Genomic DNA, 21,602 nt, shown 5'->3' with positions numbered 1-21,602 from the left:
CCTTTTCTACACGGCCTTTTTTCTACCCATTGGCTGGTTCCTGACCCAGACTAAATTTCTTTCGGGGGAACCTCATCTTAATGAGCACATCCCTGCTTGGCAACAAGGAATCAGGCAGACCTGGTCTCCCCTGTGTCCTGACTCGAGCAAGGCAGGCACAGACTATACAGCTGGGAAACTTATCCTTACCTTTGTTCCATTTATCATCCACTGCCTTGTCTCCATCCTTCCTGCGGAGTTTGCCCCCACACCTTTATCCTGCAGGGGCCAGATCAACTGGTGTATGGCTACTTCCACCACGTTCCACCAATCCCCTTGCCTTCCCTGTTCCCAGCTATGACGACAACTCTTCTCCCGTCCCCTTCCACAGGTTCTGGCCTGGTGGCTTCACGAAAAGCCATAACTATCAGCCCTGCAGTTACAAATGCTTGTCCTTCCTGCACACCAGGTTGGAGACATCCTTGTCCCCTAGATCTGATGTGCTCCTTGTCTCCACTTCTCTCTCAGCTCACAAATCCCAGGCGTTTGCTTCCACTTCCCTTTACCCCAAACTTTTTGCTGACAGAAAGTTCATGTTGAAGTGACAAAGTATTTAGTTCATGCTGAGCCAATGCCTAAAGTACCTGAGCTAAGCCACATATTTTTGTGTATTTCCTCCTGCCACGTTCTTCTTTTCTTTACTGCTCTCCCTTTTGCTCTCTGTTGGTCCCCTCTGCATTTTTAATATTACCACTGTTAAAGTTTTATAAGCTCGGGCTGGAATTTTTATGGGTGTAATATTCTTACAGTTCAGAATGTTTTTGAAATATTATATTTATTTCTCCCCCAAACACTTAGAACTCCTTCAGATGGCACAACAGAGGTGGCTTTAAAATTTTAAGCAAGGTTGAAAATCTGCCTTCATTCTCCTCCCCATTTTGGAGCTCTGAAACTTTTTTATGACAGACTTTGCTTGTGTATCCGAGTGCAAAGAAGGTAGGGAAACAGAGGAAAAGCAATAGATGACTAACACTGCTGGGAAATGAACTCTGTGCTATCCATTTCATCTATTTTGGCCCTCCTGAACTTGTTTGGGAGTTACTTAGAGCCAGTTACTCTATCTTGTTACGCTGTGGGAAGCTGAGAGACACCAGTTTCTTCAAGCTCTGAGCTGGATAAGTGACTAAGATGACTTCCACTTGCAGCCTGGGAAGAACCAACCACACCAAGTACAGTGCACAAACTCTACAGCAAAAGAGGTGGGTGCTAACAGGGGTGGGTGAACGGGGGTTGTGCCAAAGTTTGTGCTTCCAACTCCTTTTACCCTCACAAAACATGCCTCCAGGCCACTTGCTTGAGAGAAGGATGGAGTGTGATCCCCCCAAAAACCCCATCTTTTTGGTTCTCATCACATTGCCCCCAAGAGGAGTCTGATCTTATAAAAAAAGAAACACAGTGGTGAAGATTTTTGCTCTTATGAATTGTATCTTTGTATCTTCTAATATATATTTCCTCTGCAGGGCAGATCATACATCGGTCATCTTGGGTGCACGGATGAGAATTTGTGGGCTGTGAGGGAACACCCCTGAGGTGTCCAAGGAGTGATGTTAGAGACAGTAAATACATGGCAATCTCTTTCTGCCTGTTTTGAAGGAAGCAATCACAGCGCTTTTTCAGCTTTTTGGTGTTCTCTCACGAAACAAATCCTTTCTTTGCTGTTGAGTCACCTCAAATTCTGTGCCCTAAAGGGGCCCCTACATTGTGAAAGTCCATTTTTCTTGCCCTGAACCATTTCCAGCCAGCCTGAGGTGCTCAGCTGTGAAAAAATTTCAACAGTGGTTTCTTCCTAGAACACTAGCACAGCTTCCTAAAGCACTCTACTAGTAATTACCAAGTTAGCTTGCAGCAGATCTGGGTGATGGGTGATGTTATTCCAGAAAATGAGATACAGTGAGTTATATGACCAGCACAAGGTCATGCAAAAGGACTGTAGCAGAGCAGCACTTCCCCCCCCACACTAATTCTGAGTCTTTGTCAAGTCAATATAACAAAATTTAATCAGCCACTGCCTAAACATTTATCTCTGGGCAGATTTAGATACCCCCAGGATTGGCCGACACTCCTGTGGAGCACCAGTTCTCCACCTCTTTGTGGAGGTGCACGTTCCTGTCAGCAGGTGGGTTAAAACTAAATATAAAAGATCATTCAGTTATAAAGAGGGGAAAGACAATTACTCCGACTTCCAGTTTTCAGTCGTGTCTACTTCAGTTTCACGTCAGGGAGTTGCCCCAGCAATTAAACCTTGACTCAGGCACCACATGGCACCATGACACATGCTTCCCACACTGCCTTCCCGAGAATACACCTTTCAGAGCCTTCTCCAACACACAGCACAAGCTGGTGTCGTTTGCAACCACGAAACACCAGCAAAGCTACCTTTTAATCCCTATTTTTCTGTGATATGACATGTATCTGAATGTTTGCTGCACGCGTATCAACAGGACCGAGCTACTGTGCATGGGCAGGCAGCAAGAGGCCTCATGTTGGCTGTGAATCCAACCAGTCTCTGTGCTCTCTGAGTAGGCAAAACACCTCTCTGGAATGGTATGGTTGTGGTAAGATTTAGGGCAGGGCCGTGATCCCTTGACCACGTCTCCCTCCATCCTTACTTGCTTGTGGACACAGAACGGTGATGAATGCAGGGGATGCTCCCAGTCCCCCTGTGGAGATCAGATTAACACAAATGCAAGGCAGAGATACACAGAAAGAGTCTGTTTCGCTACAGTCACAGATCTGGTGGAAACAACTTTCTTTTGATCGGGTCCACCTGGAGAGTTCCACGTCTCTCTTGGTGCTTTGACAGTCGGCACCATTCAGGGCATAGAGGGGCCAGGGCTTCCCAGGACCTGTGCAGCTTTTGGGCTTGTGACAGGCACCTCCTGTCTCCCCAGGACTACCCACAAACTCATGGCTATTGCTTAAGCTCTCCTTGCTTCCCAGGGCTTTTCTTGCCCTCCCAGGGGACTTCTTGATTTGCCTGAGGGAGAAAAAGCATGTTTCATTGGGAGAAACATTTGATGAGTAGCTCCATTCATTTCCAGGGAATTAGCACCGGTTAAACCAATCATCAGACAACCAGGCATGGATTTAAAGCCTACAGGGATACATTTACAGCAGCCAGTAGTCTACAAACACAGCTACAGCTTCTGTTCATATGGTGATAGTAACGTAGTTTGTGCACAGGATTTGGTAGAAAGTGGCTGTTTGTTACATTGGTCTGTACCACAGACAATGTTTGTGCAAAAGCTTTGTGCCTTCCAAGTAGCTGGAGAAAGACTGTGAAGCCTTGGAAATGTTTCCAGGCTTTCCTGGGCTGGCTGTCCAACCTCAGATCTCGTTCTGTCCACCTTGCCAGGGATACCCAGAGACTGCATCCCACCTGCATTTGCAATTCACATCTGGCAGAGGAGATGCTCCAGCTGTGCCAACGGGGTCCCTTTTAGCACAAGTGTGTCCCACCTCAGACATCTGGGTGCCCCTTCGTTCTGGTATCCAATTGTTGGGTGGACTGATGCAGCCACTCTGTCCTCACCAGTGACAGCAAGATAGGTCAGTGCTACCTCTCACAGTCAGGACAAACTGCCATCCTTCTCCTGGTGGTGACCAGCTCCAGCAGCACAGATTTGCTGCTTTCCTTATGTCCAGCCCCTTGTGCTTTTCCAGAGGAAGCCGGGACAGGAGGCTTTTTCTCTGTGTCTGTAACTGGCTTCCAGCTTGGCAGGGGATGAGACACGGTCTGATTTCCTATTTATCTGAGCCCAGATGGGTTCTCGCAGTCACATGGAGTTGGACAGGAAAGTGTCATTGCACATCTGTAGCCCAGAAGTCACACAGTGGAAGGATCAGGTGTGGGGCTGGGAGTCATGACATGGATTCAGACTTTGCTGGCGTGGCCCCCCTGTAAGGACCAGGGGATGAAATGTGCCTTATTTCTGGCTGTGCTGTCAACACATCGTGGGGACACCCCTGCTTTGGAGGTTGATACTGGAGGAGCTCTCGGCCAAGGACTCCCCTCTTTTTGGGTCCTCCCCTCTGCTCCATGAGAAGCATTGGAGGGCCCTCCTGGCCCACCACCAAGCACAAAGGCCACAGGGCAAGGCTGGAAAACCAACTTTTCCCTCCTCCAGCCCCTGAGCAGGTGCAGCCTATGCAACGTGAGTGGGATTGTCCCTGGATTAGATCAAGGGCCAAACCCTGAATCCCCTGGCTCTGGATGGGCTCCCGGGGCTTTCACCAGGGCTTTGCTCTGGCTCTTCTCACCCTTGAGATCTCGTGGCTTCAAGCCAGGTGCTGCTGCACAGCCTCAGGCAGCACTCAGCATCCCCAAAATCACGGCAGCCAGCTGGAGGCGAGAGACCTGCATCTGATGGCTCCGTGTCCTTACGCAAGCTCCCAGAACTTCGCTCCTTTTAGGAGCAGGATGATGCTCCGAGGAACAGCTCTGCTTATCTAACGCAGGACTGGGAGCAGGACAGCCTGCGGTCTGGCCAGGTCTCAGCTGCCCTTGGGATCCTCGTGGGGATCCTGCCAGGGGCTGATAAATGCCAGCAAAAGGATGTCAGGCTCTAGCAGTCGCCTCCAGGTTTGTTTATCCCTCCGATTTCCACAGGGGCACACAAAGAGTTCCACACGCAATCCGCACAGAGCGCTCTTTATAAAAATAAATAAAAAGGGCCCTTGCTGCTCGAAATCAGCTTCCCTCCAGGTCTATTTTAGCCCACTGCCTTAGCAGCAGCTCCTTCAGAAGCTGGGACTCTGCTGATGAGAGTTAGTCACTTCTGTCCCCCAGCAGGCGTCTCGGTAATTTTCCCCAGCCGGTTACGTCAGCGAAGCCCTGCACCAGCAGTGCTCCCCGATTACACAAGCCCCACTCACAGATACGCTCAGGGCTGGTCCTTTTTAACCTTTATTCACCACGGGGAGAGCTGCAATAAAAGCCTTCCTGATAAAGCCCGGCAATATATTGATAAAAAGAAAAGCATGACTTCGGCTATAGACTGTATTTGTGGGAAACTGAAAGGAGAAACAAAGGAGTCGGTTGCAGCCTGTGTAGGCACAGCTGAATCTGCAGCAGTGCTGTCTCCTGAAAGGACAGACACACTTTTCTGGTTCATCCGAGCAAAAGCAGGGACAGAGATTTTTTTTTTTTTCCCCTGGGGTTTCGGTTTTTTAGTCAAATGCTTTGCAGTCATGGGTTTTGCAAGATTGAGCTCCCTCTGTGCTCCCAGTGAGGCACCCTAGAGCTTGCTCACAGATGGTGCAATAACTCCCAAGTTTCAAGACAGGAGCCTTCAAATTATTTTGTTTAAATCCCCCTCACTTTTTTTTTTTTTTGATGGGTGTGCAGTTTTATCTTTGTAGAAGGACTCTGGAAGGGGGAAGATGTGGGCAATTTTCTTCACCAGGACCTTCTTGAAATGTTTTTATTCACTCAGCTCCAATACCTCCTTAGTTGCCTAAGCATGTTCTTACAGAATGGTTTAGGTTGTAAGGGATCTTCAAAGATCATATAGTCCACCCCTCCTGCCACAAGCAGGGACACCCTCCACTAGACAATGGTAAATCCACAATTTCTTGGGTAAACTGTATCCAGGTGATAAAAACACGGGGGACTGGGAAAAAGTCACTTGCCTGGATCTCCAGTCAAAAAAATTCCCCTTTTTACCTTCTTGCCTTGCTGTCTGCCAAGTTTTCCCTCCTGCTCCTTGGCAAGCTCTGAAGAAAGATCTGTTCCTCACAGCAAGGGTGCCCCTACAGACCCCTGCTTATGGTGGGATCAGAATTCCGCCCTGTCCCAATGCTAGTGGGGGCAACATGATGCCTTCTCCTCTTTCCTTCTTGTCCCACTGAGACAAAGGGCACTGATACTTTAAAAACTTGCCCAGTGGGAGGTTTTTTTCCATGTAGCCCCACAGCAAGGCCAGTTCAAAATGAATTGGCTCATACCCTGTCATTCTGTTGACTGTTCAACTCCACATTGGGCACTAAATCTGAATATAAGGAGAAATAATTGACTGACTGCTTGGGTTTTCTTGGAGCAGTAAGTAACTACAGAAACTCCCTGCCTGCCAGACACGGGTGCAGCAGAGACGTGTTCGGCTGCCAGAGAGTGTCAGTCAATAGAGCAAAGTTTGCAATAGGTGCTCAGTGCAAAATGCCACGTGCCAGTGTTTCCCCCATGGGTAGCAGGATTGCTGAGGTGATGCTGGAAAAGGAAAAGCAAAACTCGCTTATTGTCTCTAGCCGTGAACGTCACAGCTGAATAAATGTCAATATCCGTATAATTGAGCTCAAGAGGTTTGTGTTAGCCACGGTGTTCTTGTTGGAGGGATAGGGGAGCTGAGTCAGACAGATAAAACTGGTCTACATTTTTCAAATCATTTATAAGTCCTGGAACTCTGCAGTACTGGGCTGAAAGAAGCTGACAGTAGATTTGTGCTCCGTTGGACAAATATTTATGCCCGAGGAAAAATCCAAGCACCTTCTTTCTGACGTTTTTAAGAAAACCAGTTACCAACATCACTGAAAAGAATAAAGAAGAGAAAGATAGAAGAAAAGCATTTATTGGAGATGGCATTAATACTTTAAGTGACTCAAAGTGGTCAGGGTTTCTCATCTGCCAAATGAGGAAGGCAGTCCTTTGCATCCATCCACAATGACATTGTCTCTGGCTCAGCCAGCAAAGTCTGGCAGTGACACAGCCTGGGACTGTGTGCCCTGAGGGGAGAACTTGGAAATAGCAGCACTCTGCCAGTATATGCTGGGAAATCTCAAAACTGCAAGGTTTTAAAAATGTTATCTGAACCAGTGCTCAGTGCATGGGGAAAAATAATAATAAAAAAAAAAGATGCAGGGAAAGGGTAAGATGTGCTATAAAGTCTGAGAATTCCATCTGTATGGTCAAGCCAAGGTAAAGGCCTGCTGCTGGTGAGAGGGCCAGAGGCTGTGCCCCTGAGGAGCCCTGAGAAACCCTGCAGGTCAAGTCACAGAGTCAGAGAGTGGCTCAGGTTGGAAGGAACCACAGCAGGTCATCTGTCCCAACCTCTCTGCTCAAACAGGACTATCCCAGAGCACATGGTACAGGACTGTGTCCAGATAGTTCTGGAATATCCTCAGTGAAATAGACTCTACACCCTCTCCGGGCAACCTGTTCCAGCGCTCAGTCACTGCACATGAAAGAAGTTTTTCCTCATGTCCAGGTGGAACTTCTTGGACATCAGTTCCTGCCTGTTCCTCTTATCCCGTTGCTGGGCCCCCCCAAGCAAAGCCTGGTCCATCCTCTGCCCTCTCCCTGCAGACTCTACAGACATGGGGGAGGCCCCCTCTCAGTGTCTCCTCTGGAGGGTGAACAGGTCCAACCTTCTCAGCCTTTCCTTGTAGGAGAGAAGCTCCAGTCCTTTAATCATCTCTGTAGTCCTCCTCCTCCCCATGTGCCCGTGGTCCCATCCCTGTCCCCTCACCAGCCCTCAGCCTCCCTCCCCCAAAAGCATGGCAGTAGATAAAGCTGGAAGCTCATGCTGTCCATACCAAGCCATTGATGAGGGAGTGGAATGCCAATGTTTACAAGTGGGATGAAGACAGCTTGCTCTGCAAGCCAACAAGAAACCACCAAGCTTTGCAGGACAAATTGGGACAGGGCTAACGTGCCACAGGCTCTGCAGCATGCTTAGCCTTTACTCCAGTGAGCTGGGTGGTATTGCAACAGCTCCATCAAATGTTAATCCATCCCATATGGGTGTCCGTGGCTCCAGAAGAGCTCCCTCCCAACCTGAAATCCTGCCAGCACCACTGCAAGACCCAAATGCAGGAGTAATGTGAGACCAAGGTGCCATATCTGAGGCTCCAGTCTGCTTCTGAAATGCTCCCCTTGCCTCTCCCAGGGAGCAGCACGCTCAGGAAGCCTGGCCTCAAGCAGGTCCCACACTGGCCCCAAGCAGTTTTCCTCTTCTGACACACAATCCCACATTTTGAGCCCTCTCAACTACTCAGTGTCAAAAGCATCAGGCACTAAATTGCTTTTGAGGTAGCACGTTCCCACGCAGCACTGTGAAATATTTAATATTAGGATGCTGTATTTGGGACAGGCAGCACTTTTAACAAAGGGGACGTGGTGAAGCAGCACTTTTTGTCTCACTAAGTAAACTGTCTACGAGGAGGATGGGCAGGTACAAAGCAATAAATGAGGTCTTTATGTCCTTTGAACAGAGAAGAAACTGCTTGAATTAATAACTAGCACTTACATCTAGAGGCAGACCCATGTTATTAGGAAGATTAACAGTAGCCAAGCATTTTTCTCTAAGTGTGGAGCTACAAAGAGCTCCCACAGCATGGGCCTTGTTACAGAGGATGTTTCAATTCATCAGGAGCTGAAGGCAACAAAAATCAAACTTGACAGTATAAGGTAAACCCACCCAGTCCCTTCGGGGGCCTTCCCTAGCTCTGTCACCCAACACCCTCAACGTGGCAGCATTTCTTGGCTGCAGACAAAAATGGGCTTTTGAGGACCTGCTACATCATGGGGATATGTCCCAGGAGGATTGCTCTGATCCATGCAGAGATCAGTCCTGCTCACCCTGGGGTCTGCAACATGCCACAGCCGGAGCATTAAACACGAGCGCCAATGTAAATTCTCCCCACAAACACACGCTCGACACTAACTTGGTGCTCCCTTTTGGCCTCCTGTCTAATGAGGACTTTGCTTAGTAATGCAATTAGCACACAGGCTCCGTGGGTAATAATCCTGCTTATGGAGCTGTGAGCAAGTGCTCCCAAGTGGGGGAGGCCGGGGGGACACGCACAGCCACCACCTCTGTGACGCCAAAGTCCCCCTGCTCAGGGTGTTTCAGCTCCCTAATGCCGCCACCTCCCTACGTGGAGCGTTTCCAACGCAGACGCCACCGCCTGGGCCCTGACGTGTGTCCTTCGCAGAGCAGGAGCAGGAGGAGGAGGAGGAGGAGGAGGGCTGGATTCGGCTCTCCCGCTGTGGGTTCAGGCAGAGGGGGAACTTCCCAGGAGCCCCACGTGTGGGACACGCTGGACCCGGGGCTCCACACGTGGCCGCCCCGCAGCCCTGCCAGCCGCCCTCCTAATAAGCGCTAATTCAATTTTCGGCTTTGCTCCTTGATCCTTTCATGCCGCCTCCTGAGCCGCTTTGTGCCGACGTCTGCTGATGTCAGCAGCTGCGGGATGGGAGGGGAGAGGGATGGGCTGCCCGGGGGCACTGGGGGGGGATGTCTTCTCCACCCTGGGGTTTGCTGGGTGTCACTTGCTCCCGGGGAGGCTCCCGAATGACGGGAGGGGCGTTACGAGTGGGTTTCGCGTGGCTGGGTCTGGGCAAGGGATTAAAATTTCGTGTCAGCTGTGTGAGGAGTCGTCTACCGTGCTCCGAGGGGAAGATTAGTGAGCTCAGACTCAGCATGAAATTCAGAAAGAAAATCTTATCACACGCCCAAAAAATTTTTGCCTCGTGCTCTAATCCTCCTGGAGGGGGCTGAATAACAAACAGCACAGCCTGAAGGGGCCCTGCTTGGCTGTCCCCAGGTCCTGGAGAGCATAGCCTCCACAAACCCAGCTAATCACCCCCTTCTCAGCCATCACCACTGAGCTGGTGAGGCCTGATCCAGTTCTTGCTAATGTCAGTGAAAGCCTGATCCCAGTGGCTGTGGTGCTGGTCACGTACAGAAGGTGTGTGTCCTTTATCTTGGGCTCCCTGCCCTCCTCCCACCTTGTCTGAGCTCCCACGGGGAGCTCAGGTAGGGGGAAAGCTAGACAGACATGGAGGGGAACAGTAAACCCCTGGCAGCCTGGTGTTGGGCGTACTCAGGAGCAAAGAGAGCACTGGGAAGCCCAAGGACACAGCCTGGTACTGCCGAACCTCAGCATTTTCCTTGCCGTGGCTGTAGGTTTGGCCATCCTCCTCCTCTCACCCTGCCCCGGCGGATTCCAAGGACCCACAAATGCTGGAGTAGAACACGAGCATTAGCCTAGCCATATTAATTCATCAATAAATTTGTTAAGCAATTAATTAATTCACTCAGACACAGAATTCCAAGAGCATGCACCTGGAAACATGCAGCCTTTTTTTTTTTTAAAACATGTGGCACATGAATCCAGAGCCAGTGGTGCATATCTTCAGGCCTCAGAGGTCAAGGGTTTCATGTGGTAGCAGGTGGAGGGGTTTTCAGTGGCTACTGCAGTGCCCTTGGATTTCTAGTCTCAGATTTGATGGCAAAGCCCTGAATGTGCTGTCCCCCCCCATTCATCTCCTCTCTGTCTCTCTGAGGGCTCACATTACTTGCAGGTGAACCCAGCCACCTCTGCATGCAATGCCATCGTCACACCTGATGAGGCTTGTCTTCTGCAAACTGCTTTTTCTGTCACCAGTCAGGAGTGACAGGGCTGTGCAATAGGTCTGTGCCAGGAGCCTTCTTCCAGGTGCACACACAAATGCACTCTCAAAGATCCCTTGCTGGGGTGGCTTCTGGTCAGATGAGTCACTGCTTAACACCACAGACACGCTAAGATCTTCACAAAACCTCTTGGTCCTTGTGACAGACAGAGCAAAGGCAACTGGCATTAGAAATTATTTAAAAAAAATAATTAGAAAAGAGAAGAAACCGGTTGGGCTGGAACGGTTCATACAGCAAAGAGGTTGTGGGTAACCTCCCCAAAGCTGGGAAAGGGGGACACGTGTTACCCACCCCCGTGAGTTTGCCCTGCAGCCCTACACCAGTGCTGCCACAAGAGGCAGATGTGACACGCTGTGAAAGACAGCTGAAGAAAGGGAACGTGATCCCAGGGACAGCCCTGCATTTTTGCGTCGATCCCAGAGTTTTTTGGAGGGCTAGAGATGCCTTCCTCATCTCCAGTGCCTCCCCTGCAAAGGAGAGGAACAGACCACAGCTTTCGTATATTATTATCGTCATCTAAGAAACTTTGTTTCTGTGTGCAATGAGGTGTGGTAAAAATATTTTCAACCAGGAGGTGAGAGGTAACACAGGCTAAAAATCTCTGTTGAAAGAATCATCCCGGGCAAGACAGAAAGAGAGATAACCAGCAAGCCACAGGAAGGTTTAGCAGGATCCCTTTGAGCTTGCCGAGCACCCAAAGGAGGTGCTTAGCATTTTCAAACCTGCACTGCCCTAATTATGCAAATTGCTCGTTGGTTTGTGCACGAGGACACCAGAATCTGGTTTGCTTTGCTCCCAGCTCGCAGCCTGTGGCCACCATCGTGCCCCTTGTAGTGGGTGTGTAATGGGTTGGTGGGGAATAAAGGGAGGTTTGCAGAGGCAGGGCTTGAATTCTAGAGCTCCCACTGCATCATACCTGCTTTAAAAGCAGGAGTTGTTTCTAAGGTAAATGGTATGGGGCACGTCAGGATGGTGGTTGTGGATAATGATGCATGTTGGAATGATTCCAGCTGTCTGCACCATGCTGGGTACCAGTAGGAGTGTCCCCCACTGCAGCCATCCTGGTCAGTCTCTCAGGGCACAGGGCATGCTCATCCTCATCCATATCCATAATTCTCCAGGCTATAAACACTGGAATATGGCACAGAGACACTGACTCCATCACTCCTGTGCCACTGGCAGCCTGGGAATTGCCTCACTGCTTGATGAGGGCTGTCTTTGCTACAACTGCATGTTTTGGTAAATCTCTTGGGAAAGCAGTTTCAGTGGGCTGCTCAAGGAAGCAAACTTCCCACATCCATGGAGGATACCACCTAAGGAAAAAATTCTCATTTCTTTGCAAGATTCATTTGGGATATTAGGAAATTCTACTGAGAAAGTTCAGAGCTAAGAGAAAAAAAAATCCTAACAGCTCCTTTCTGCAAATATACCAAAGACAGCAATAGCACTTGCCAAATGTTAGATACATGTGCCATCCTAACAGAAAATAAAACACTGGCTTTTCTGTAACATGCCTTCAGTGTTTTGCCCTGATCCTGCTCCCAGAGATGTGCAGGGAAGCTTTTAGACCCTTGAAGTCTGTCAAAACTGCTTATAAAACTCCAGTTTAGGCTACAATTCAGTAACAAATTGTACCAGTTTCAACAATTTTTCACTGCAATTCAAACCTCAGTAGTCTTCTTGGACTGGACCTTCCCTTCATAAATTCAACAGCAATGCTCCAGTTGAATCCAGAGCCCACAGGCTAAGCCTCAGCAACTAATGCTCACTGATTTATTCACACACATATTAACCACAAGGGTACAGAACCCTCAGCAGACACTATGCAAATAATGTATAGTAATAAATGCAAATGCCTCACACGAATTTACAGCATCAATATTCATACTCTGAACATTAAGGCTTTCTGTAGTCTGTTAGCATCTAGTTATTAATGGCCGGTAAAAAGGGCTGCAGCTGTATACAAACAAACATTTACCTTCGCAGGAAACCAGCAGCAGCAGTGCACAGAAAGTTCTGCTCCCTGAAAGAAAACTGAGCTTTGGAAAACCTGCAGGGAGCATATTTTGTGTGCAGGTACAGAATGTCTGGTCTTGAAATATGTAATTATCCGGGGAAACCACCTCATTATTATTATTATTATGATTATTTGGTTTTTCATGTCTGAACTTTTTATTTTTAGACGAACCTTTTTTTTTTTTTAATGAGAAATTTGGCCTGAAAGCCAATAGGGCTGTATCTCCTTTGAAATCCCAGCTCCTGGGCTTTCTAGAGTGTCCAAGAGCTGCAGTCTCATGTGTCCATAATCAGGTGAGCACTCGTCCCCAGCAAGGTGAGATGCTGCCCTAGATTTTTTGGCAGAGTTGTTATTACTCGTTGACAAGCTCACTGCCTGTTAAGCCTCCCGGCCAAATCAGACAGTGTCACTGCTCCCTGGAGGCTGTGAAACTCAAATCCCTTGGAAATGTACATTTACGGGATTGAGGTATGGACAGTCCTCCAAAAAGGGCCTGTTGACATCACCACCACCACGGGGCAAGGAGAGAAGAGCAACAGTGGTTGGAAAACATCACTTTCTCTAGGAGGGTTAAAAAAATTCTTAAAGTCTGAGGTGCATCAATACCTGGACATGTGAGCAGGCTGACTTCTGCTCAGTGTGTTTCCTTTCCCCTTTTTGACACCAAACAAGAAAGCCAAAGGTTTTGCAACATTATCTATTTGGTTGCTACTGTAAAATGCAGGACATGTCCTGGACCTGAGACTTTGCACCTCTTGGAATATCTGGCCTGTTAGCAGGGAACGAACCCTTCTTAATACCCCAAATTAGCTGGGATGAGCCCTGGTGCCATCTTCATCTGCTCAGTCTCCAGACAGTGGAGAAGCTGACGCCTCATTCACAGCTCCCTCCAGATTTTTAACCCAGTGGGCAGTCAGGTTGATCCAACATGGTTTACCTTTCTTCAATCCATGCTGGCTGTTCCCAATCATGCTCTTCTATTTCCTGTGTCCAGAAAATGTTCCAAGGTATCTCAGTCCCTGAGTTTCCTCACTCCTGATTTTCCTAGGGATTGACATGAGGCTGACTGGGCTGCAGTCTCCTGGATTGTCCTTCTGCCCTCTGTTGAAGATGGGTACAATGTTTACCTTTCTCAAGTTGTTGGGGTACCCCCTGATCTCCACAACCTTTCAAACATGATAGAAAGCAGCCTTGTGAGGACAACAGCCTCCTCCCTTGGCGCCTTTGGGGGGAGCCTGGTGGGTCCCATGTGCAGGATACTCTCCAAGCAAGCCCTGGCTTGATCCTCATCCACTGCTGGTTGTTCTCCTTGCCCTTCAACCCTGTTCCTAAAAGGCCTGGGAGACCTTGCTGCTGAAGACTGAGGCAAATAAGGCCACAAATGCCTCAGCCTTACTTGTCTCTGCTGTCACTAAATCACCTGCTGCAATTGGGGGCCCCCCTGTTTTCCTTATTCAACCTTTTACTACTAATGTTGGGTCAGAGACTCTTCTTGTTGCCCTTGACTCCTCTTGCAAGTGTCAGCTCTAGGCGAGCTTTGCCTTTCCTAGCACCATCCTACACACCTGGGCAGTGTTTCTAAACCTCTAAAGTCAAGCCTTGCTTACACCTCCTATTACTGCCTTTTGTCATTGGGGGCCAGTGGTGAGTTCCCAGCTCTTTATCCACAGCCATCATTCCGCTGTGCACAGGGTGAATCCAACAGCTGCCTTCTAATGGAAGAGAGGGAGAGATGGATAACTTGCATAAATGAGCTGCTAAATTAAATTGTAGCCTCGTAAAGTACGACTGAAGCACATAGTTAACTTTTACAGCCCGATGAAACCCAGACAGAAAGCAAGCCAAGAATGGCATGTGAAAAGGGCATTGGAGGAGCAAGATTAGCTCAGTGCTGCTCTTCTCTCCACGGCTGGAGGCAGAGATCTCTGACAGGGAGCACTGTAAGATGAGATGTAAAGGTGCGCTCGCAGCTAATTTACAGCAACAGGAAAAAAAGCACGTTACATCCGATCCAAAATGCTGACTCTGCCTGCCCTGCAGAGCCTCTCTGGCTACATAATTACAGATCAAATATCATGTTCATTCAGATCTTAGTGGATCAATAGCCTACAGCCTCCCTCTGCAGCTTCACTGCTCTACACCCGAGCCTAAAACAAGCTGATCAGTCCTTCTCCTGTGACCTGCAGCAGTGAAGGGTCCTGAAGGAGGATCAAAGGAAGGGCATAACAGCTAAGAGGCAAAAGGACAACCATCATCCGGGGATAAAAATCCATTTGCTAAAATGTCCTGTTAAAAAAATACAGCCTCGGACAAAAACACCGAGCAAAAAGCAAGCAATGACCCTTTTCCCTCGCCCCTGAGCAATGAACTTTCAGATCCTCCAGATTTGTCTCTGGCAGGCAGTTTCTCTATCAGGGCACAGCACAGCTTTTGTTACAGCAGAGAAAAGTCTCCCAGGTGATTTTGTAATGTAGAGGAGTCTGAGTTTAAGACGTTTTCCCGTTGCCTTTTATTCTGCAAGCAGATTACTTGAGGGAATAAACCTGGCTGAGTGAACAGGCGGGACTACCTGCAAAGGCAGCTTTGCGTCAATGGTGTTCCTGTGCTCGCTGGCTGGGGGGGGGAAATTTCGGAGCCAAAGTTTTTGGACCTCCAAGTATGATGATACAGGTTTGGAAAGGAGTTGTTGAACCTTTCATAGTCTAGCAAGTGAGGTGAGCCCAGGTATGCAGGGAGAGGTGCCACTGATGGGGTTGGGATAAGGTGGCTTGCTGGGGGAAGCCAAGGGGAAAATCACTATCTGCCCTTGGAAGCAGCATGTCAGGTGAACCCCAACTTTTAAAATATCCAGTAGAGATAAGAGAAAGTGAAGCCATTTCATGTGGGGGTTCCAAAAGCTCCGAAGTGGAACCACTCCAGGCCTTGAGGAGCAGGTGTAGGGCTGATGGACTTGCTTGGAGCCTGTGAGGGAGGCAACTGAGGAAGAGCTTGCTGTGAATTAAGGCATGTAAGAGACTTTCCCAGCTCAAAATTAACCATGAGTTTTGGCTCCAGCCCTTCATGGGGACACATCAGTGGGTTTAAACAGGTATCCAAGGGTCCCCTCTGGATGCAATCCTGGTTTAGCAATGAGCCCCAGGGGAGTCAGGCATTGGTGAAGGCTTACCAGGGCCACATTCTACTGAGATGTGTAATGGAGATCCAGGAAGTGAAACCAACTGAAAAAAAAACCCAAACCAAAACTGGTAAATGAAAATGCTATCAGTTCTCTGATCTGGCTCAGGGTGCAGCCCAAAAGGTGTTGGTGGGGTGACCCCTCTCAGAACAAGAGGGAGAACTGCAGCACTTGCAACCAGTGTGGTGATTGCTCTCCTGGCCCCTGTCACCAGTGAATGCTTTGCTTTGCAAAACCCTGGCCAGAGGGTCTAATGTGGCCAGCTGCTCTTCCATTATAGGTGATAAAGCAGGGGATGGAATGATCCCAGATTGCCTGTCGGAGCCCAGGGTGGGTTTGCCAAGCTGGCAGCAAGAGCTAAGCCTCTCTTCCTTGCGTGCTGCCTTCTCCTTGGGGCAAGCTGAGCAGGTCTGGGAGCCAGGGAAATAACCATGGCTTTGGAGGCCCTCCCCTGCTATGGTCCCCTCACTGGCAGCACCGTTTTTGCCACAGAAAACTGCATGTTCACTGGTCATCTTTTACGCCAAAACAGTGCTTTAGAAATATTTTTTCTTTTCACGTACAACTTGCAGAGAAGCGTTCTGGCTTGGAGGGCAATGGAGCAGCATCCCCTCGGTGTCTGGTTCCTACGTTTCCTCCAGCAGTGTCACCCAACCCTGCTCAAAACATGGCTCTGGAGAGATTATGTGGCGACGGACGTCATCGCTGCTCACAATTGCGCACTCTGCTTTGTGCTTATTCCCCTCCTCTTTTTTTTTTTTCCTCTGCCAAGTTATCCTAAGAGAGGCAGTTTCTGACTGGCGATGTGAAATGTTACCTTTATCACTTCTCCACAGCACCAGCAGTATTATAGGTTGTCAGTCTAAAAAAAGCAGCTTTGTTTGACTGTGCAGAGCAGGCGTTGCAGCAGCGGCGCAGGCTCCGCACATCAGCATCCAGAGGTGGAAAAGGGCCCCATTAGGTGTTGACACAAAGCTTCGTTGGAGAAAACTCTTGTAAACCTGAGCCCATTCAGGTGTTCTGTATAAATATAGATCCATGCAAAGGCAGTGCTGTTCATCCAAGACCCACATGCACTGCCCCCCTCCTCCAAGGATACGAGCAGAAAAGTGGAGGGAGATTGCTCAGTGCTGAGACACCGTCGGTGACGCAGATCTCTTAAGTGGGTCAGATGGAAAAGTGATGTTAATGAGTTTACGTGTGAAGTTTGGAAAAAACCCCATCCAGTGATGAAGGTAAGGTGAAGAAAAAGCCAAAGGTTTTTAGTATGCTGGGTTAGTGAGTAAGGAACAGGGTATGAGCCTTCCTCCTCTCTCTCCTACGTGGGCTTTTTTATTTCCTTGCTATAGATATGAAACAGATGGGGGGGAAAGAGAAGACAGGCCCAGTTGGGGATTATTTAAAAGCAGCAACAAGTAAAAAGTTTCCATGATGAAATTTGATTCTTGCAGGGAGCGTGTGAGCACTGGCTCTTGACTATCTCAGGGTAACCAGCCGAGCGCACGGTGCTCTTGTTATCTCCACACAAACCTTCCCTTTGCTGAGATGCCATTGCAGAGAGACTCACAATTCAAGGAGCACCACAGAAGGCATATCTGGATTTATGGCTGCCATATTTCAGGGCTGCGTGAGAGGTGTTTGCAGTTTCAAACGATTTCTCTGCAAAATGAAGCAAACCAAAGGCACTGATGTTAGTATTCCCATCTGTCATCTTAAAAAGACAGAGCTACTGCCCGCCCGCCTTCTTTGCAGCAAGAGGCCACACTGAATACTGTCAAAAGCAATCATTTTCCCTGCTAAATCTTTCCTTTGGGCTACAACGTTTTCTGTCTGCAAGGAATACAGGAGGGACTAAAATAAACCATATGGCAATAAAGAGTCGCACTATTAGAAGCGTGGAGATCATCTAGTCCACCTCCATTCTGCCCCAAAAGCAGGGATACAGCCAACATGAGGCCAGCTCAGCCATGGTTACTGGAATCTTTAAACCTTTAAGGAAACTCTGCCTCTTCTGGGCAACTTACTTGAGTAAAGCACAAGACACAGAAATGGGCCAACCTGTTTGGTGGACCAGGAGGGTGTTTGTCTTTCTAGACTGAGGCAGAGGTGATGCCATGGCCAGTGAAGTGTGGTGGGAATTGTCGGGCTTGTCAGGTTTTGTGAGACCTGTGTCACTTGGTTATCCCCAGGGTGCAGGGGTGCCTGATGCCCTCAGGGTCTGTTCAAGGTGCAGTAGCCCTGTGAGCAGCCTGTGTGCTCTGGCTGTTCCCCATCTCCACACCCTGAGCAGCTGGGCTTAGTGGTGCACGGGTATCAGGGGTGATGTCTGGGGGCAGAAAGTGAAAGAGAGGCCGTGCACTGAGCTGCAAATAAAGCAGCCACAGCTCTGAGGGAGCAGGAGGCAGGGCAAAAGTGCAGGTCTTGAGGGAATTTGCAGTTCTGCAGGGGGAGGAATGGGCAGCATCATTCTCAAAGGACAGCCCTGACACTGATGGGAAAGGGACAAAGAGGAGGAGGACTGGAGGCAATGCTAACTGCAGCCTGACATCAACCCAGAGAACAAATCCTGCTCTCAGGGAGGAAGCATGTCCCCTCAAGAAGAGGATTTCGTCAGAGGAAACCTGTACCAGAACCCACACGACTGTGCTACCCTGTCCTCCCTGGACTGGACACAGCATGCAAAGTGCTGCCAAGTCCCAGCTATGCCTTTGCAGACAGCAGTGTGTGAGTGCAGAGTCCCCCTGGGCTGTGCCAGGCAACTCCAAAGGTTTCACTGCTGCACTGCCCCACTCAGCCATCCCTCAGTGACCCAGCTTTGCCCCTCGTGCACACTCATGGGTTGCTGTGGTCTATGTAGATGCACTCCATCTGTAACTGTGCTGCCTAGTGACTTTTGCCATACTGTGTGTATACACAAGCACTTCCTGGAGCTGGGGAAGAGCTGCTCAGGGAGCCTGGAATATGCCTGCAGTTTTGTGTAAGCCCTGAAAATGCCATCTGAAAAGCAAATGAAATCGTGGCCTTTCTGAAGGGGAGAGTGCTGACTCACCCAGTGTTTGCCTCCCTGAACCTACAGAAGTTTCTTTCTGCTCTGAGTCCTCTTCACCTCCTCTGCCTGTCTGCAGGTGCATGAGCACATCATTCCCCTTTTCGCAGTGCTCCTCAGTGATGGTGTAGCCCACACCTCCGGGGCTGGAGCTGGTTCACTTAAATGGTTTCTGGGCCTCTGGCACCTGCTTCCAGTGCCATCATTGCAGGGGAGCTGAGGGGGACAAGCACCCTCTGTGCTAAGCTTGGACCACTCGAGCCTTGTAGACATACAGTCGAAGGTCACTGCCCAATCTTGGACTGAAACACCACGAGGGAATCTGAGAGAGCCATTTGCAGTGATGTCTCTGAGGGATAAATTCATCAGTTGACTAGAAAAAAAAATAAACCACAGTTGAATTTCAAGAGACCTTTGGGAGCAGACACTCTTAAGTAGCTCTGGTGGCAGGTGCCTCAGTAAGAAGCTCATTATGTCCAGTAAGTTCCTCTCTGAAAAGCTCCCAGAGCTCTTATTATCTCTGGAGTGATATGCAGAAGTGGCCTAATCTCTTGTAGAGCTTACAGAAGGATTCAGCTCTTTGTTTCAGACTAATTACCTTTCTGAAAAGAAAATTCCTATCAGAAGACTGGGAAGAAAAAAAAAAAGGAGGGTAAATACTCAATGGAAGTGGTGTGAAATTAGGGTGAAATCCTGTCACACCACTGTTTGCAGTAGGAGAACTTTAGACTTATGCTGTCTGAAATAAGGGGGAAATTCTCTATCTCACCTTGCAGGGAAAGACCCCCCTCCAGCAGACACCTTGTCTCGATTAAAATTCTGACTAAGAACATTTTCTGAGGAAGGAGAATAATAGTTTTGTAAATGTATGTACCTTACATCTGAAATCTCATTGACTTTGAATTAGCCATGCATTCGCAGGCCATTTTGGTCTGCCAGTCTTTTGTGTGAGAATATTTATTTTATTCCTATTTCTAAGAAGCTTTGTGTAATAAGGTGTTAAGCTCAAGATAGTTTAAACTAATTTTTGATTGTGGAAAAGAGTAGTATCCCTGAATAAGGTTAAAAGTGGGTGCTCATAAAATTAAAAATTGTTCCCGTTCTGCTTTGGCAGATTAGACCTGTAAAACCATAATAGGATTTATATCTCTCTCCCTGTGTCTCTCTCTGGCTTTAGCTTTTCCCTCGGAGGAGCAGAGACAGGTGACAGACGGAATACTCAGCCTGGTGTCCAAACACCAGGGAGCTGCACGTCAGGCTTTGGATCAGAAATCCCTCACGATGGGTTACAGCTTTGGCTGTAAAGGGCAAAAAAGTGGGAGCTGCAGAAAAGCTTGCAAATTAAAGCACTAAGGCCTGAGCACCCCTGTAAAGAGCAGGGAGCTGCTGGGAGCACCACGGCCTTCCCAGATGTGCCTGCTGAAGGGAATAACCGCTTCCAAATGCTCCGGTTGAGCGCGAGCCACGGTGTAAGTGAAAACTTGGATGGTTATTGAGGGACTGTTGTTTCTGAGAGCCAAAGCCCTGGCTGGGAACATAGGAGTGATTTGTTCCCCCAAGCATGATTACCTGTTTGCCTCCCTTCTCTCCCCCAGCAGCTGCCCAGCGAGCACTGCTCAGAAGAGAGATGCTCCTCCTGGTTTGGAGCGGGCCCAGGGGAAGCCACCAGCTTGATTACAGGGGTGGAGCAGCTCTCCTACGAGGAAAGGATGAGAGAACTTGGGTTGCTCAGCCTGAAAAAGAGAAGGCTTCAGGGTAATCTAATTAAGGCCTCCCAGTACCTGAAGGGAGCCTACAGGAAAGATGGAGAGAGACTATTTACAAGGACCTGGAGTGACAGGACAAGGGGAAATGGCTTCAAACTGGAAGAGAGTAGGTTTTGGTTAGATATTAGAAAAAATTCTTTACTGTGGGAGTGGTGAGGCACTGGAACAGGTTGTTCAGAGCAGCTGTAGATGCCTCATCCCTAGATGTGTTCAAGGCCAGGCTGGATGGAGCTCTGAGCAACCTGGGCTAGTGGAAGGTGTCCCTGTCCATGGCAGTGGGTTTTGGAACTCCATGATTTTAAAGTCCCTTCCAACCCAAAACATTCTCTTCTTCCATGATTCTATGATTCCTCCTGCAATGGCTGTGCCAGGGAAACAGCCCCTGGCCCCTTGCCCAGTACAGGCTGGTCCCCTGCACCATGCCCAGCTGGCTTTGGACAGCCAGCACTCCATCCCTGGCCATGGAGGGGGAGTGGGGAGCAGCAGGGGAGCCTGGGAGCTTGAAGCCCATTTTGCATGACAAAGCACACGAGGTCAGAGAAGTGACATTCCTGTGTGGGGCCACCTCTGGACTGCATTTTAGTCAGCCCAACCTGTTAAATTTATTTCACAATGAAAAAATAAAGAGTAATTCTAAACCAAAATCAGTGCTGAGGTGGCAGCAGTGGCTCTGGGTGCAAGCACACACACCCTATGTCCAGTGGCACCAGTCTGTGCCCCAGAGCAGCAAAAGGAAACCACATCTCACTTTTTTGGAACCCTGAATGCCTCAAACCTCTGCCTATTGTAGCCTTTCCACAGAGTCCCTTTCTGCTGCAGAGGGTGTAGCCAAACATTGATAGGACTCGAGGTGGTGGGCAGGACACCAGGATCCTGCCTTCACAGCTCACCTTGTGCCATCCAAAGCTCCCCCCTCTCACTGTTACTCACAGATGCTTTAAGTACTGTTTTTAACACACTGATGTGTGTGTGAGGGGCAGTTAAGAGAAAACAACATTTTCTTACCAGAAGATGGGGTGACCTCTTCACCCTGAGGCACGATGGCAGAAAAAAGGAAGAATCTTCTGGCTTGCCACAAAAGGGTGTCAAGGAGCCTCCCTTCCTCTGTGGCAGGATTGTCATGGAGCAGCTCAGGAATTTGAGCTCTGCC

The sequence above is a fragment of the Neopelma chrysocephalum genome, unplaced genomic scaffold (genome assembly GCF_003984885.1).
Source record: "Neopelma chrysocephalum unplaced genomic scaffold, ASM398488v2 Primary Assembly neopelma1_76, whole genome shotgun sequence".
Classification (NCBI taxonomy): Eukaryota; Metazoa; Chordata; class Aves; order Passeriformes; family Pipridae; genus Neopelma; species Neopelma chrysocephalum.
This window is presented reverse-complemented; position numbering follows the sequence as displayed.